Raw genomic sequence first — 19,017 nt, forward strand, 5'->3', positions numbered from 1 at the left:
TGCCTAATTTCGTGTTCCTGACCGACCAGTAAAGCACTTGGATCCCAATTTGCTTCCAGCCCTGTGGACTGAGCAGGTTTTCCCAGCAACACACAAGCAAAACAAATACCCTACTCAGTCAAGTACCTCAGTTTAAAACACCTCAGCTAAATATCACTGAAGGAAAGGGTACTGGATAGAGGGTAAAGATTGAAAGCTTGAGATGGTATCACCCCAGCAAGTTCATTCACATCCTTGGAGTGCAGAAGGACTGTTGGTCTCTCTCGTGCAAGGCTTATTTCTCAAGTGGTCTGTGAGGAAAAAAGGAAAGCCACCTAGTGTGTTATTGGAGATGTTGCTGTAGGGTACTGAAGACAGCCCCAGCAGGGATCTTGTCTGAAATGCTGAAATGTTTGTCTGAATGAACCATTCTTTTAGGCAAAACACCATTATTCATGTTAAAAACAGCAGTGGAAAATGCTGCTGCCTCTGCCCACTCCTGGTCCAAAACAGGCAAAATAATCTCTTGGAAAGAAACAGGAAAAATGATGCACAACCACACACACATACCTGTATCTGTCTGAGTGCCATCCTTGCAGCTGTTCCTGGGTTAGTGCAGACAAAGCCTCCCATCCCAGCAGCACTGCCAAGTGCTGGGGACACCAGCTGGAAACAGCAGAGCTGCTCCCAGGGCAAAGGGGAACAGGCTGGAGGGAACTGCAGCAACAATGGCCTTGCAAGAGTGTTCACAGGCAAAGACAGGAACCAGAAGCCACGAAGGAACAGCTTGTTGCCAATTCACAAGGTGTCCTGAGCTGGTACCAAAAGGAAGATCAGCTCTAGAAGTAAAGGCCCAAAATCAGTGGCCTCCCTAGGTGGGAAAACAGCCAGGCCATGGGGGAAAAGAGACAATAGACTGAAATCTTTTCTCTGTCTTAGAGAAACATGTTCTGTGCTCAGCAAAGGGCAGCACTGGTGTGAGACGGTCAAAATTTCAGATTCCCACACTGGTGAGTTTGGCTGTGCCAGGCAAAGGATTGGTGTCCTTTGGCATTGGCTGGCATGTCTGTTCATGGCCTTAATGCCAGTCCTGTACCAAGGTATCTCAATGGAAAGAGCAGACTTCACAGCCTGCAGTTCCCCAGGAGGTGCTAGAGCTCCTGTCACTGCCTTAGGTACACACAGACTCACACCACAAATATCAAAAGCAGGGACTTGCAGAGGTTTCTGCAGCACAGGCTACATTTCAGAGAGCTTTTCAGGTATCATCTGTTTTCCTGACCACAAAAACCACCTCTCTTCTTACCATTCCTGTCAATATCTGTGTTAAATTGATGCCACCAGTAATAAATGTGGGTAATACACTAAATTACTGGAAACCATCCCCTTTGTAACTGTTATAATTCAGTGTTTTTACAAGCCAGACTAGTGAGAAGACCTCCTCACTGTCTAGAACTACCTGAAGGGAAGTTGTGGCCAGGTGGGGGTTGGTCTCTTCTCCCAGGCACTCAGCAATAGGACAAGGGGGCACGATGGGCTCAAGCTCTGCCAGGGGAAATTGAAGCTGGAGATCAGAAAGAAATTCTTTGCAGAGAGAGTGCTCAGGCATTGGAATGGGCTGCCCAGAGAGGAGGTGGATTCCCCATCCCTGGAGGTTTTTAACCTGAGCTTGGCCGTGGCACTGAGTGCCATGATCTGGTAAAGGGCCTGGAGTTGGACCAAGGGTTGGACTTGATGATCTCGGAGGTCTTTTCCAACCCAATCCATTCTATCATTCTATATTTCCTCCTCCATATAAATGTTTTCTTCCACCAAAAATCTCTGCAACAAGACCTAAACCATAAGCTTTAAGTATATAAACGCTGAACTATCATGGCACTGAAGGAAATATCACAAGCTTGTCAGAATTTAGATACATTATGAATAATCTTCTGTCATGCTCCTTATTAGACATTCCTGCTTGTAGGAATTCTGTGTACAGTGGCTAACACAATGCTGATCAGACAGACACTAAATACCCTGCAAAAGAATGTGTCCTGTGCAGCATCTGAGTGGGCTCAAACCCAGACAAGCAAGCCTTGATAGGCCTGAGGTTTCAGCCTGAGGAAGGATGCAGTGAGGATAAACCCTTATTTCGAATCTGCTGAGTGTGAAAAGCTGAGCTGTGACTTGCAGGAGAAGTGGGCTCCTGGGAGACTGCTCCTCCTTGTTCTCATCCCTTCAGGCAGAAATATTGTGAGAAACAGTTCCACAAGTCAAGCCCAAAGATCAGTGTTCCTGTATGAAAATCTTTCACGTGGAACATCGACTTGCTTAGTTATATGTGTGTGAACAGCTGCTTGTTTGGCATCACCAAATATCAAATAAAAACAGAAAATGAAAAAAATAATTTCAAAAAAGGAATACAACTTTTACTAAGAGTTCTGCTTCATTAGCAGCAAATCAGCTGATACTCAAAATAAAATATATTAAAAAAAAAGAAGTATAACCAAGGCTGTCTTTCAGTCTGTAAAAGCTCCTACAAAGAGAGAGCTCTAATGAGTTAAACCAATTCTGAGTCTTGGATCTCAGGCCCAGAGAAACTTTCAGCCCAGCAGAGGAGAGGATGGAAAAAGAAACGGTAGTGTCTCAGTACATTATTTTGCATGGTAGATAGCAGAGGCAGAAAGAAACCATTTCAGATTGAAAGTATTTAATTTAGAAATTATTGGGGGGAATTACTACCATATTCTTTCCATTCGAAATTCCCAGAGCCGATGTGTGCCTTTAGCTGTGTGAACAAATACTCTCAGTTCTGGAGTTTAAATACCTTAAAGTTGGGAACAAGGTGGATATTTGTTCATCTTCCATTCAAAGAGGCATAAATCATCTTTACTCTGGATAGGCAGTGATGCTCCACTCCTTGTGATCCTACTTTGCATGAATTCTCCACCTCCTACCTTGAGATCAGAACTGTTCAAAGTGATCAGGCCAATGTGGTCATGGAACAAAATAAGGTTGTAGGTCCCTTCTAACTCAACTCTTCTTTTTTCCTCCTCTCTAATTCTAATGCTGGAATTCTGCTGCAAATCTCTGAAACAATCAGAAACCTGGTGATAGACACCTGGCAGAGAAGAGCAAAATCAGAAGCCTTGAGAGGAGCTGCTAACCTGTGCCTTGTATACACACTGACCTGTGCCTATAAAAGGAGCAAATTAACCACAGATTGCCATGTTTGTGTAGCATTTCTAGGCTGCCTTTTTATTCCATATATGAACCTGGCACTGACTGTCTTACACATGCAGAGACTGGCCTTTGCAAAGAACAATTTGATCTCTGGTTTTTTACCTTCCCACAGCACAAGCAGCAGTAGAGCACTAGAGTGTCATCTGCCACTGATGGATGGATTTCTTCAGACACCTTTGAATTTGGAGGCACAGGCAATGTCTCTTCTGAGCTGGTTTATATAAAGGTGCATGACAGTGATTTTCTAGCAAGGATGGACAATCCTGAAACTCAGGTTTTCCACTCAACAAAAAAGCTGTAGAAATCTGTATGTTCACGTACTGTACACCACCATATACCCCTTTTCCAAAAATGTTGGGTTTTTACCTGTATCTTGGCTTGCAATCCCCTCAAGAAGGAACAATAAGGGGAAAAACACACTACCTCTTGCTAGTTCAAACAACAGGGGCTCGTAGAGCTGGGGACCAAGTTGTGCTCAGCTCAAAAGGAGGAATAAAGTGCTTAAATGGGGAACCATCACTTAGGACCTTAGCCATACATTCTTGACTGAAACATCGAGGAAAACAGATGTGCTAGAAAAGGCAAGAGATGTTCAGTACAGCCATGCAACCTTTACCAAATCTGGTTATGATCTGCCCTGCCATAGCAAGCATGTCCTCTCAAGGGTATCATAGAATGGATTGGGTTGGAAAAGACCTCCCAGATCATCAAGTCCAACCCTTGGTCCAACTCCAGTCCCTTTACCAGATCAGGGCACTCAGTGCCACGGCCAATCTCAGTTGAAAAACCTCCAGGGATGGGGAATCCAGCCCCTCTCTGGGCAGCCCATTCCAATGCCTGAGCACTCTCTCTGCAAAGAATTTTTTTCTGCTCTCCAACTTCAATTTCCCCTGGCAGAGCTTGAGCCCATCGTGCCCCCTTGTCCTATTGTTGAGTGCCTGGGAGAAGAGACCAACCCCCACCTGGCCAGAACTTCCCTTCAGGCAGTTCCAGACAGTGCTGAGGTCACCTCTGAGCCTCCTCTTCTCCAGGCTAAACACCCCCAGCTCCCTCAGCCTCTCCCCACAGCACTTGTGCTCCAGTCCCTTCTCCAGCGTCGTTGCTCTTCTCTGGCCCCGCTCCAGCCCCTCAATCTCTTTCCTGAACTGAGAGGCCCAGAACTGAACACATGTAGAGGGTGATTTAACTCCCGCTTTCAGATAGCTCTACATGTAACCAGCAAGGAAAGTCTCCCTCCACATCAGTCCAGCCTCCTGACAGCAGTAATAAACTAACAGCCACAGCAACTCTGTGTCTCTGAATGACTCAGGCTTTTCTTCTTTGCCAGTGGAGCTGCCTACTTGCACTGACAGCAAACATTGTCATGATAATTTTCTTGCTTGGTGTGTGCTGATTCACTGCTGATGCAACAAGTGGGAAACTTGCAAGTTACTGTGAAAACAGACCCCTCTCAGCAGTCCTGCAAACTCATTTTAGTGAAAAAAGAGTGGATTTCTCTCATGACGTCTGTCCTTGAAATTTGAGCTGCCTCAGTCTGTAGGTGAAGCTTCTCTCCTTTCATGCAAAGTACATAAATTCCATTGGACAATTTATAATGCATTAGTGAGTAATTTGGTAATACTTATTTTTGTAATCAATTCCCTTTTCTCTCTGTGACCCTGACACAGGAATACTTCCAAGAGATGTATGAAGGGGCCATGCTATGCATCATGTCTGAGTTTTCTAGGGAGGATGTTTTTCATGGCCTGCCTTTTCAGAGTGCCAGCTAAGCTACCACTACTGTGAATAAAATCAGAGAACTGTGCCTTGTCTCTATATAGTGAACACAAAGCATAAAGCAATCCTGGGGGGAAAGAGAAACACTCCTTTAAAACCAAACTATCCTATCTCAAGCTTTTAACGCAGTTAATCACAAAAACAAAAAAACCCCACATAGTTTAGTGCAAGATGGTGCCAATTCAGACCATCCTTATTGCCATATCTTCTTCCCTGCCTGTCTTTTCCTCTTTCCTTGCTTATCCGTGGCTCTCCTATCTGCTTGTTGTAGACCTTTAAAACAAAGATGCCTTTACCTCTTGTAAATACAACACAGCACCAAAATTTATCTTTACAAGACTCTAAAATCAGTCCTTATTTTTTATGATCAGTCCACCTTCCTTTGGATTTGGTTCCTGCCTCCCATAGACTATTTTGCTTGCCCTGAATTTCCCCACACTGTAACACCCCATGCAGAACTGGCCATGCTGCTCCTGACTAACACAAACCCTCCTCTAGCACAGCTCACATGTGTTACCAAGCCAGAAATTCAGTCGTGCTGAGGAATGGTATTTATAAGCACATCTACACAGGCAAAATTAATACAAGCATCGTGATGCCACCCAGCCAGCTGAGACAGTGTCCCTGCTATACATCAAACCAGTTCCTCAGACAGGGCTCCCCAGGTGCTTACTCAGCCCTGTTTCACTGGAAGGGCTGTGTCACTGGCTTTGCTTGTGTCCACCTCAGCAGGCTGTGCTGTGTAAGGCATTATTACACAGGGAAGTAATTTTTCAAGCACTTATATGACTAAAGACCATTAGCTTTGAGAAGGTCAATTTTCAGAAAAGGTGAACAGCTGGTAGAACCAGAATGGAAGTGAAGCACTTTGCAGACAAGAAAAACCTTCTCTTTCTTCCTATTGCTCCCCTGTTTCTCTTTCCTTTTGCATGAAGGGGGTTGAACTCTCGATACTTACATAAGGGATAAGAACTTCTTATGACATCTTTTGCAAACATTGTTCTTTTCCTTTGCAGAACTGCTCCAGCAGTTTAATTCCACAGTCTTCAGGAATAAATAAGACAGGACTGGCTCCAAAATAATACTCTTCTGAAACCTGTTCTAATTTTGGTATGATTTTGTGTCATTAATTTCATGCTGTTACATAGAATAATCAACATTCAATCCAGATATAAGCGATGCTAGGAGTTTTAGATTTTATTATCATATATTAAATTACCTACAGTAGGTATTTTTGCTTAAATTTGTTCACAGATTGCAAACAGGTCTATGTAACTTCTTATTCCTAAGTCAGACCAAATACCCTCACATGTCTGCCAACCAGCTCAGAGCTGAACAATAAAATTTCCTTTTTTCCAGTTTCTACCTGTGCTTCCCTCTGCAATGTTGTTTCCAAGTTGTTTTGTTACTGTTCTGGAACTCACAGTTACAGAAAAACTTCTGTGTTCTTACAACAGCCACACTTCCATCAAAGTTTTCAAAGCAATGTTCATGCACCTCGAGGTAAAGATTCCTCCTATGAATAAGTCAAAGGAGCCTCACAGTTTGGTTTAACACTTGCTTGACAAGGACAGGCTGTTATTGCACAGCTGTACCATCCACAAACACAGTATGGTGCCACTCAGTGTGTCCAGGACACCCCAGAAACCCACATTTCTCATAAATACAAAAGTAGCTGCTTAGTTATAGAATCATAGAATCAGCTGGGTTGCGTTCATCAAGTCCAACCCTTGAATGGACTATGGATGGAGGAAAGTCCTGTCATGCCTAATAATGTCATTCTGAAACACAAGGCTGGAGAAGGGTCTGGAGCACAAGTGCTGTGGGGAGAGGCTGAGGGAGCTGGGGGTGTTCAGCCTGGAGAAGAGGAGGCTCAGAGGTGACCTCAGCACTGTCTGGAACTGCCTGAAGGGAAGTTCTGGCCAGGTGGGGGTTGGTCTCTTCTCCCAGGCACTCAGCAATAGGACAAGGGGGCACGATGGGCTCAAGCTCTGCCAGGGGAAATTGAAGTTGGAGATCAGAAAAAAATTCTTTGCAGAGAGAGTGCTCAGGCATTGGAATGGGCTGCCCAGAGAGGGGGTGGATTCCCCATCCCTGGAGGTTTTTCAACTGAGCTTGGCCATGGCACTGAGTGCCATGATCTGGTAAAGGGACTGGAGTTGGACCAAGGGTTGGACTTGATGATCTCGGAGGGCTTTTCCAACCCAATCCATTCTATGATTCTATAGAATGTTAGGGGTAGGAGAGGACTTTAAACATAATCTAGTGTCAACCCCGTGTGCCATGGGCCAGGCTGCTCAAGGGCTTATCCAGCCTGGCTCTGAATTTAAATTTCCCCTTTCATTTAATATCCATTACCCTCTGTCTATCACCACCATTCCTGAACGCAGACCCCTCTCTGGCTCTCCTGCAGGGCCCCTCAAGTCCCGGCAGCTGCTGGGAGGTCTCCCCGCAATCTCCTCTCCAGGCTGAACAGCCCCAGCTCTCCCAGCCTGTGATGGCAGGGGAGGTGCTGCAGTGCTCTTATCAGCTGCGAGCCCTGCTCTGGACTTGCTCCAACAGTTCCATTTCCCACGTGTGTGTTGGGCACACCAGGACGGTGCTCCCGTCCCAGGTGGGGCGGAGCAGAGGGGCAGACTCGCCTCCTCGGCCCTGCTGGCCGCGCTGCTGGCCCAGGATGTGGCTTGTTTGTGTGCTGCAGGCACACACTGCCTCTCACGCTGAGTGTTCTGCCAACCACCCCCCTCCAGCCTTTCAGCTCCTCTGCCACTGGGCTGCTCGGGGAGGGCTGGACAGGGCACGGCAGGGACGGTGGCGGGGCCGGGCCCAGCCGAGCAGCCCCTGGGGCGAGCAGTCCCCGTCGAGGGGCTGAGCCCGGCCGAGCCGAGCCGAGCCAGGGGAGCCGCGCCTGGGACGGGGCGGGACGGGGCCGGCGGGAGAGGCGGCGCCTCCGCCCTCCGCGGGCCGTGCCGGGGGGAGGCGGCGGCGGATGCGGGCCCGGCGGAGGCGGAAGGGGCGGGCGGACGCGGCCCTGACTCTGCGGGACGCGCGATGCTGGTGAGTGCGGGGAGGCCGCGGCGTTGTGTCGCAGCCAGGCCCGGCCCGGCCCGGGGAGAGGCGGCGGCAGCCCCGCGGAGCGGGCGGAGCGGGGCCCGGCACTGAGTCACGGCGCGGGGAGCGGGGCAAGGGGCGGCCGGGCTCGGCCTGGCCCGCCTGCCTTTCTTCTCCCGGGCGCGCTGCCGGCCCCGGAGCGCGGGGGAGGCCGCTCGGGCCGCTCGTAGATCCGGCCCCGGGAGCCGCGGGCCGGGCCGGGGAGGCCGCGAACTGCGCACTCGGAAGGGATCGCCTCCGTCGGGGCTTGCGAGCGCCGCGCCGGCTGCCCCGGGCCTGCTGGCTCTGTGTGCCTGCCCTGCCTCCTGCCCCGGCCCTGCCGCCTCTATGTGCCTGCCCTGCCTCCTGCCCGCTCCGTCTTGTCCGCTCCGTCCTGCCCACTGCCTCCTGCCTCGGCCCTGCCGCCTTGTGTGCCCGCTCCATCCTGCCCGCTGCCTCCTGCCCCGGCTCTGTGTGCCTGCCCGCTCCCTCCTGCTCTGCTTCCTGCCCGTCCTGCCTCCTGCCCTTCTCCTGCCCACTGCCTCGGCCCTGCCGGCTCTGTGTGCCCGCTTCATCCTGCCCTGCCTCCTGCCTTGCCCGTTCCGTCCAGCCCGTTCCGTCCAGCCCGTTCCGTCCAGCCCGTTCCGTCCAGCCCGTTCCGTCCAGCCCGTTCCGTCCTGCCCGCTGCCTCCTGCCCCCTCCCCCCTGCCCTCCCCCCTGCCCTCCCCCCTGCCCTGCCCCCTGCCCCCTGCCCTGCCCTCCCCCCTGCCCGCTCCCCCCTGCCCTCCCCCCTGCCCTGCCCTCTCCCCCCTGCCCTCTCCCCCCTGCCCTCTCCCCCCTGCCCTGCCTCCTGCCCTGCCCTCTCCCCCCTGCCCTGCCTCCTGCCCTGCCCTCCCCCCTGCCCTGCCTCCTGCCCTGCCCTCTCCCCCCTGCCCTGCCTCCTGCCCTGCCCTCTCCCCCCTGCCCTGCCCTCTCCCCCCTGCCCTGCCTCCTGCCCTGCCCTCTCCCCCCTGCCCTGCCCTCTCCCCCCCTGCCCTGCCTCCTGCCCTGCCCTCTCTCCCCTGCCCTGCCTCCTGCCCTGCCCGCTCCCCCCTGCCCTGCCTCCTGCCCCGGCCCTCCCTGCCCTGCCCTGTCTCCTGCCCGCTGCCCCACATGTCCCTGCCCGCCCCGGTGCTGCCCCGGCTGCTCTCAGAGCCCGGCCCGTCCTGCTGCAGCCCCACGCCCTCACTTGGCCCCTCCTGGCCCCAGGACTGCCCCCCCCAGCCATGCCAGGCTCGTCCCAGGCCTCTGCCCACGTTTTTCCCCCCATGAGCTTTTGTCCATAACCTTGTTGTCAGGTGTTCCCCTGCCCTCTGCCCTCCCTGTGCTTTTCTGTGCCGCCTCCTTTGCCCCTGTGGTGTCCCAGCCATCCCCAGAGCCCCAGAGACGCTCGGGTCTGTCTGGTAGCAGCTTGCTTGTACCCAGAGAGGTTCCCCGGTGTCCCCAGCACCGTGATATTTGCCATAGTTCATCCTTGTCACCTTCTCCAGGTTTCTCTGCCTCTCAAGGACTGTGCACCAGGCTTCCCCTTGTTGCCACCTACTGTTGTAGCCTTCCCAGGGAAAGTGCCCTCTGTGATCTTTTGTCTGTCTGTGCATTTATTACCTCCATCCAGATCACTGCTCCTGCAGTTTTTGTCTTTGCAAAGAATCACCTTGTTCGTTTCCCAGTGACTTTGCCACTGAAAGGTAACTGAGGCCTTATTGGGATCCTTTCCCCATCTTTCTTGCTTCCTCTTCAAGTTATATTTCAGCACCATCCCTATCCCTCTATTACCTTTCCCCTTTCAGTTTTCTTCCTCCCAGTAACCATTTCCTTCACTGTGGTTTTTTGCCCTTCTGATCTTACTCTCCTGTCATTAAAACCTTCCTTGTGATCTCACCTAATACTCTTTCCTTTCCACATACTCCTTTACTTTGTAGACTCCTATGTTATCCCCCCAACTTTGTATTTAGATCCTTCAGCTGGGCCTTTGAGGAGAAGGAATTTAACCCTAGATTGTCTGTATACTTGTCAGCACTAAGAGGGCAGAGATGACTTACTTGTTTTACCTTATTTGGTTGTAATTTGTTTTGTTACTGATTTCCTCAGCAACCTTGCCCTGGTGTATGTGTTCATGTATAATCATACACCTCCACCTTAATTAATACCCATGGATACCCTGATGCCACTCAGGGAGGAAAACGTCTGTATTGGAAATCCTTTTGGCAGTACTGAAGGGAAGTTCTGGCCAGGTGAGGGTTGGTCTCTTCTCCCAGGCACTCAGCAATAGGACAAGGGGGCACGATGGGCTCAAGCTCTGCCAGGGGAAATTGAAGTTGGAGATCAGAAAAAACTCCTTTGCAGAGAGAGTGCTCAGGCATTGGAATGGGCTGCCCAGAGAGGGGGTGGATTCCCCATCCCTGGAGATTTTTCAACTGAGCTTGGCCGTGGCACTGAGTGCCATGATCTGGTAAAGGGACTGGAGTTGGACCAAGGGTTGGACTTGATGATCTCGAAGGTCTTTTCCAACCCAATCCATTCTATGATTCTGTGACTGGGAGAAATGGTCCATGGGGGGCAGAAATACCCAGTAGCCATGTAACTTGAACTAGGCCAAATTATTTTTGTAATAGCATGTTGTGAGTTGGTGCTTAGTTGATAGGGAGCATGTTTGGGATGCATCCTCTTTGGAGATATAGTAGGATACTACAGGTACTACAGTAGGCAGTGTCCACTCACTCTGTGCTGTTGTGTGTTGGTGGTCAGGTGTCTGTCCTTGCTGCACTGACACTTTGTGTCTCTGATGGTGATTTGACTAGAAAGAAATCACAGAACCATAGAATGGATTGGGTTGGAAAAGCCCTCCGAGATCATCAAGTCCAACCCTTGGTCCAACTCCAGTCCCTTTACCAGATCATGGCACTCAGTGCCATGGCCAAGCTCAGTTGAAAAACCTCCAGGGATGGGGAATCCACCCCCTCTCTGGGCAGCCCATTCCAATGCCTGAGCACTCTCTCTGCAAAGAATTTTTTTCTGATCTCCAACCTAAACCTCCCCTGGCAGAGCTTGAGCCCATCGTGCCCCCTTGTCCTATTGCTGAGTGCCTGGGAGAAGAGACCAACCCCCACCTGGCCAGAACTTCCCTTCAGGCAGTTCCAGACAGTGCTGAGGTCACCTCTGAGCCTCCTCTTCTCCAGGCTAAACACCCCCAGCTCCCTCAGCCTCTCCCCATCGTCCTTTCCCTCTGCTTTGTACCTTCTCTTGTTTCTCAGTGTTTGTTGTCCAACTTCTTACTTTATGTCGTAGTTGCCTTGGGCCTGAGGGTTGGCTACATTTCACAGCCATGTCATCACAACATGCCTGAGGTGCAGATGAAGCACTGGATGTACCTGTCCCACAGTGGACACATTTGATTTTGGGATAATTTGTATACCTAACTCTAAAATCCAGGTTTTGTGCTCAGCCTTAACAGCTTCATATTTTCATATTTTCTCATATTTTTTCACACAGACCCTAGAAACTCGACAGCAGCTCAGAACAACTGAACTAGGCTCCTGCTCTGAAATAGCCCTCTGGAGGAAAATTCCCACTGCCTGTCCAGGGAGAACACCTAAATTAGGCATATGCATTCTGCTCCTTGGCTGACAAAATAGTTGTGCTGGTTTAACTAAATAATTCTTCTTCCACTTACTCCTCGGATCCTTGTTTGGAATTGGCCTTGTAACCTGGGCCTGTTGGCTTAAGAAAATCACATTGCTTCAATTTAAATAACTTTAATTCTAAGCCAAATAGATGCACATCCTTATTTGGGTAGTGCTTTGGGTGTGACTTTTTTTGAAATTAGCTTATTGGTGAAAGCTCATGGAATTTGGCTGTATTGCTATGAAAACAATACTGAGTCCTTTGAGAAAGTTACCTCAGACACTCAGCCTGAGAGTGTTATCTTAAAATTTACATGTTAAGACCTCTGAGTCCTGCTTTTCATCTGCAGAGTTTCTGTGGTGGTGCCCAGGCTTGTGTAGCCACAGTTATTCCAGCAGAGCCCAGTTAGTGATGAGTCATATCCAGGGTGTCAGTGCTTGCATCAATTGGGAATACCTGGAGTCTTCTCTCTTGGCACTGAAGTTTGGAGTGCTTTTAATTATTAGAAAACCCAGCAGAATCCTAGTGGATGAAACCTTTAAAGGTGTTCCTCTTGCACTTACAAAGTTTGGATGTTGAGAGGGGTGTATTATGAACATGAAGGGAGGGGATTTCTTACTAAGAGTGTTCCATGTCAGCCTTCTCAGCCAGGATTTTCCAACTTGTGGAGGGCAGTATCGGGTTAAAGTGGCTCAATCAGTGCTGGTCATCAACAGGGTCTGCCTGTGCATGAGGAGGGAAACTGGTTGTGTGTCCCACTTGGATGGGCATTCCAGGAGAACACGCACAGGCAGCCCTGGCAGGTTGGCACAGTCCTCCTGCTGCACAGAGTGGGGAGAAAGAATGGGTTGGAAAATTCGGTCTTGGAAGTTCTGTGTGTGCTTAAGGAATGCATGAATTTGCTTTAAACAGAATATTTAGATGCTAGTGTGTTTTTTAGGTAAGAGTAAAGTAATAGAAATATTTCAGTTATTTTTTGAGTTAATGTCTGTAAAGAAGTGGTTGTTGGAACCAACATTTAGAGGCCTGGATAAGAGTTAAGATCTATACAATGTGCAAACTTAAATTACTATTTTTTTAAATTTGTCATGGCGACCATTGAGTTTCCTTTGCCTGTTAAAGGAGAATTTTCAGTAAGACAAAGGCAAAAAATTTAATTATTGGAAAATTACAGAGACCTGTTCAGCATGTCTCTAAGTAACTTGTATTTTATTGTGGGATTTCCAGTGGAGACACTACTACAGATTGACTTGGTGTTTCTACAATGCTGCAGTTCAGACCTGTTACAGACCTGACTAAATGACTTGTTAATAAAATTGTTCTGAGCTGATGTGCCCTGAAACTTGAAGTCTTTAATGCAACTACAGGGATAGAACATTGATTTAAACAGTTGTTGCATTATCCTGGCTGCTGGGAAGAGCACTGGTTTGGGAAATAATGTGTGTCCCACTGGGTAGTTTTCTGTTGCATTTCTTTTTATCCACAGAACTGCTGATGGCACAAGAGTGAACCCCTTTAATTGCTGCCTTACCTCATCTTGTAAATGATACAGGTCAAAATAAAATACATATTTTTTTAACTAAACAGAACAGGCACTCAGCAATAGGACAAGGGGGCACGATGGGCTCAAGCTCTGCCAGGGGAAATTGAAGTTGGAGAGCAGAAAGAAATTCTTTGCAGAGAGAGTGCTCAGGCATTGGAATGGGCTGCCCAGAGAGGGGGTGGATTCCCCATCCCTGGAGGTTTTTCAACTGAGCTTGGCCGTGGCACTGAGTGCCATGATCTGGTAAAGGGACTGGAGTTGGACCAAGGGTTGGACTTGATGATCTCGGAGGTCTTTTCCAACCCAATCCATTCTATGATTCTGTGATTGACTACATTCCACTTTATATAATGTAGTGTTTTTCAAATTCCTCTTTATAAGCCTTAGAAAATGAAGTGAAAATAGGAAAATAGTAATTCCATTTTGCACTTGAGGAAACTGGTATATATGTAAATTTTTTACCAGATTTGGGGTCTCTTATAATTTAGCTCTTTAAAACTGACACTTTCTTTGCCAATTGTATCCTGAACTTGTTAAAAGAAGCAGGTGATTCTCACCCTCTCTCAGTTCTCCTGTGACCCCACTTGGAGCGCTGCATCCTGCCCAGCACAAGGAAGACATGGAGCTGTTGGAGCAGATCCAGAGGGCCCCAAAAGTGATCAGAGGGATGGAACACCTTTCCTATTCAGCCTGAAGAGGAGATGGTTCAGAGAAACCTTACTGAGGCCTTTCAGTGTGTAAGGGGGGGTTATAAGAAAGATGGAGAGAGACTTTCTGCCAGGCCCTACACTGACAGGACAAGGGGGAAAAGTTTTAAGTTGAAAAAGGGTAGATTTGGGTTGGATAGAAGGAAGAAGTTCTGGTGAGGCACTAGAACAGAAGCTGTGGCTGCCCCATCCCTGGAAGTGTCCAAGGCCAGGCTGGATGGGGCTTGGAGCAACTTGGGATAGGGCAAGATGTTTCCACCTTTAGTGGAGAGGTGGGAACTACACGATGTTTAAATGTCTCTTCCAACCCAAAGCATTATATGGTTCTTGAATAAACAGTGCAACTTTGATGTGGTGCTCTTCCAAAACTCAGGAAAAAATGTGTATTACCTCCTTTCCTTCCCCTTTTGGTTGTTGTGGTTTTGGAGGCAGAAGGTTCACTGCTTGGTCTGGCAGGTCCGAGGCATTGCTTGACATCAGCACTGAGAATAAAGGGTAAAAACTCCATTTTCTCTGGTGTTTCTGTAGTTACACACTGGACCCGAGTATCAGTTCCATACCATTGGCCTGTGTTTTGCTTTCAGTTAGAAGCACATAGAGGTGATGTAAAACAAAATGCTCTTGGATTTCATGAGATTTGCTGTAGTTGATGTTGCTGATGTCTCAAGCTTGGTGTTACCGGGAAGGAGAAATGGAAGGGATGGTGAGGATCAGGATGGTGCAGCAGCTTCTCACTCTGCTTTGGGAAGGCACTTACCTGTTTAAGACTCATGATGCTTCTCTTTGCCATTTTATTGGAGATACTGATGGTTTTGCCACTGGCACCCAAATGTATTCGATTCATTAATACACAAGGTAGACAGAAGTTCATTTTTTAAACTTAAAGCAGGGATCTACAAGAATTTCTGTTGTTACTAATGCAATTTCAGCTGTAGCTGAGCTCGGAAACTTCTTGTTTGTATTTTTAACTTGCATCCAGTGTAACTTTGCTTTTTGTTGCTCTATGTGTTTAAGGTTGAACAACACCTTAATGTGGATGAGAGTTCAGAACTCAGACTGCTGGTGTGACCTTGGTTCACCCTGGTTTGCTCTATAATTTAAACTTAATTTCATATGTAAATTTGCAAGCTTCTCTAGTCTCTCAGCAGTGGAGACTCACCTGGAAGTTTTATCTGAACTTTGGAGGACTGAATTAGGGGGAGAAAAGAGGGCTATAGACAATAGTACTTGTTTAGCTGTTAGTGTTTTCATCTTGCTTTCCATGGTAATAATTTCATGGGCAAATGTTTTCCTTATTGGTAGCCAAAGGATAAACTTTACACTGTGTAATTGGAAGTGCTTTTTTTAGAATGTTTGCATTTTGTTAAGAAAACAGACTCAGACTATTCTCTTACTGTCCTTTATTCAGAGATAACTTTGGAATAGTTTTGTTATCTCTGAAGCTGTGCCTTTGCTCAGGTGCCATCACTAGTAGGAATAGTATAAAACTAAAATGTGTATCCTTCAGTAATTAAATTCATTTTGTTAAATTCTAGTGCAGACTTAGCTTTAAAACTTAATGGTGCAAACTTAATCAACAAGGAGGAGGATTTAACTGTGGCTGCTGGGGATGTGTGTCAATTTTAACTTTTAGGACATTAAATTGTTTTGCTTCTGTGCCGGGGTGCCTGTTGCTGTCATTAGAGGTCAAAACTGATTGAAGGTTCTGTGAAAATGTTACTGAGGTTTAGCAGAACTAACATTTTATAGTTGCATTCTTCGTCACTCCAGAATAAACCTCAGTATGAAGGTGAATATAGAGGAAGCTCTTCAGAGTTTAAGCTGTGCTGTTGTGGTATATTTGAATGTCTGGGAGTATCAGACTGTTTGCGAGATGAATTGGTGTGACCATCATCTTTATTTATAAATCCAAGTGTCAAACTGCACTGCCTTGATCAGCTGAGCTCTTGCAAAAGTAGCGAGATGGAAGGCGCTGTAAAATTAGCAAGCTGTTTGGGAAGAGCTTCCAGCCAGGAGTGTTCCACACTTGTTAGCAACATGTTAATGTTTTTAAAGTTATTGATAAGAACTGCTGCCTGCCAGGAGCATGGGAAAACTCTGTGTGGAAATATTGTTGCAGGTGGAAACTCCTGTTTGTGTCTTACCAGGTGAGTGTGGCAGAGTGTGTTGTGGTGCACTGAGTGGGGGGTTTGGGCTGTGCTTCAGAGGCCCTGGGGGTTCCAGTGGAGCTCATGCTGTGTCTGAAGCAAACTGTGACATGTACCAAGGTTTGCCTGGTGGAGATCTGTAGGATCTTGTTTTTCTAACTCATTAAGTTGGACTTAGTTAGAATTTTGATGTCTAGTAAGAGCTTTTGGGAAAACAGTTCTGTGTAAGAGTTGTCCTTGAAGGAGGACAACCTTGGGGTTGTTCAGCCTGGAGAAGAGGAGGCTCAGAGGTGACCTCAGCACTGTCTAGAACTCCCTGAAGGGAAGTTCTGTCCAGGTGGGGGTTGGTCTCTTCTCCCAGGCACTCAGCAATAGGACAAGGGGGCACGATGGGCTCAAGCTCTGCCAGGGGAAATTGGAGAGCAGAAAGAAATTCTTTGCAGAGAGAGTGCTCAGGCATTGGAATGGGCTGCCCAGAGAGGGGATGGATTCCCCATCCCTGGAGGTTTTTAACCTGAGCTTGGCCGTGGCACTGAGTGCCATGATCTGGTAAAGGGACTGGAGTTGGACCAAGGGTTGGAGTGGATGATCTGGGAGGTCTTTTCCAACCCAGTCCATTCTGTGATTCTGTTATCATTAAGGTCTCTAAACGGGCTCCCTGCTGCTGTTGCTTTTTTTCTTTTTTATTTCTCCCTAACTTTCTGGGAAAACAAGATGTACTAATCTGTCTTCTGTTTGGTATTTTGGGTATCTAGCATTGAGTTTTTGGTTTGTCCTCCCTCATTTTCCTTTTCTGAATCCTTCTGATTCAAGAATTGTATCTTTGTGTGCATTGTCCTTCAGGGCTTATGCTTTTTTGGGGTTTCTTGGGCTTTGTTTGGTTTTTTGTTTGCTTGTTTGGTTTCATTTGGATTTTTACACAGGTTGTATCATATGTGGTTTGAGCCAGAGAGGGAATGGGGATACTCAGGGCCCTTTGTTTTACTGTGGTGGTTTGATCCTGGCTGGATGGCCCAAGTCACTCCATCACTGCCCTCCACGAGTGGAGAGGGGAGGGGAAATACAACAAACACCTCATGAGTTGAGACAAGGACAGATCTCTCATCAATTACTGTCACTGGCAAAACAGACTAGATGTGGGCAAATTAATTGAAGTTATTACCAATCAAAATCAGAGCAGGTTTGAGAGGTAAAACAAACCTTAAAAACACCTTCCCCCCACCCCTCCCTCATCCTCAGGCTCCCCCAGCAGCACAGGGAGATGGGAATGGGGACTATGGTCAGTTCAGCTCAGGCTGTTTCTGCTGCTGCTCAGGGAGACAAGTCCTTTGCTGCTCCAGGGTGGGATCCCTCCCATAGGAGATGGTTTTCCACAGATTTCTCCAGCTCTGAGTGCTTGTCATGGACTACAGCTCTTCACAGCTTCAGCACAGGCCCCTTTCCATGGGGTGCAGTCCCTGAGGCACAGGCTGCTCCAGGGTGGGTCTGCCATGGGGTCACAAGTCCCACTGGGAAACCTGCTCCAGCATGAGCTCCTCTCTCTACAGCTCCCTGCCAGGAACCTGCTCCGGCACGGGATTCCCAGAGGGTCACAGCCTCCTTCAGGCACCCACCTGCTCTGCTGTGGGTCTCTTCCACGGGCTGCAGGTGGATCTCTGCACTGTCCCTGCCTCACCAGGGGCTGCAGGGACCTCATCTCAGTGCCTGGAGCACCTCCTGCCCCTCCTTCACTGATCTTGTTGTCTGCAGGGCTGTTCTCTCACATATTCTCACTCTTTTCCTCTCTGAGTGCAATCACATGTGTGCAGTAACTTTTATCCTTCTTAAATATGTTATCCCAGGAGTGTTGCTGCCTTGGTGAGCCCACACCTTGAGTGTTGTGTTCAGTTCTGGGCCCCTCAGTTCAGGAAAGAGATTGAGGGGCTTGAGCAGGGCCAGAGAAGAGCAACGAGGCTGGAGAAGGGACTGGAGCACAAGTGCTGTGGGGAGAGGCTGAGGGAGCTGGGGGTGTTTAGCCTGGAGAAGAGGAGGCTCAGAGGTGACCTCAGCACTGTCTGGAACTCCCTGAAGGGAAGGGAAGCCACCCCTCTACCACCCCTGCTACCAAACCCTGGCCACACAAACCCAATCAACATATGTAGACCTTTCTTCCTTCTTTTCAGTGAACTCATATATTGACTTGATTCTCTTTGAATGGTGTTTTTCTTTTCCTAATCCACAGCCTTCATTTTTTCAAGGTGTACAAGCTGAGCATAATCAATGTTCTAAGAAACTGTGGACCTTGTTACTGCAGGCTCAGTTAAAAACCACTGCAGGGCCTCTATAGAATCATAGAATGGAGTGGGTTGGAAAAGTCCTCCGAGACCATCAAGTCCAACCCTTGGTCCAACTCCAGTCCCTTTACCAGATCATGGCACTCAGTGCCACGGCCAAGCTCACTTTAAAAACCTCCAGGGATGGGGAATCCACCCCCTCTCTGGGCAGCCCATTCCAATCCCTGAGCACTCTCTCTGCAAAGAAGTTTTTTCTGCTCTCCAACTTCAATTTCCCCTGGTAGAGCTTGAGCCCATCGTGCCCCCTTGTCCTATTGCTGAGTGCCTGGGAGAAGAGACCAACCCCCACCTGGCCAGAACTTCTCTGTTTTTAGCACAGAAATCCTGGTTTTAGCACAGAAATATGGCCAAACAAACTTGAGAAGTTTTACATGTATAATACTTAGGGCTGTAGTCCCTTCCCCTGTTTCTGAAGTTGCTGCTGTCAGAATACCATGAAATTTTCAGATGCTGGAGAGATTTTTAATACTGACCAAAGGTTTCTCAGGCTGCAGTTGCAGAAGGGAGAGTTTTCTTGTACAGAATAGAACAGCAAACCTTGTCTAGTCTAGATC

At 48.3% G+C, this 19,017-nt stretch overlaps 1 protein-coding gene across 1 annotated transcript in view; it reads left to right on the forward strand.

Moving 5' to 3' along the window:
- The first annotated feature begins 7,960 nt into the window (after window positions 1-7,960).
- The window catches only part of CUL1 (cullin 1), a 65,104-nt gene continuing 54,047 nt past the window's right edge, over window positions 7,961-19,017 (forward strand). Inside the window, exon 1 of the mRNA XM_071559621.1 lies at window positions 7,961-8,037. The gene's annotated coding sequence lies outside the window, so the exon portion shown is untranslated. The remainder of the gene's footprint in view (window positions 8,038-19,017) is intronic.

Source organism: Pithys albifrons, chromosome 7 (genome assembly GCF_047495875.1).
Source record: "Pithys albifrons albifrons isolate INPA30051 chromosome 7, PitAlb_v1, whole genome shotgun sequence".
NCBI classification, from domain to species: domain Eukaryota; kingdom Metazoa; phylum Chordata; class Aves; order Passeriformes; family Thamnophilidae; genus Pithys; species Pithys albifrons.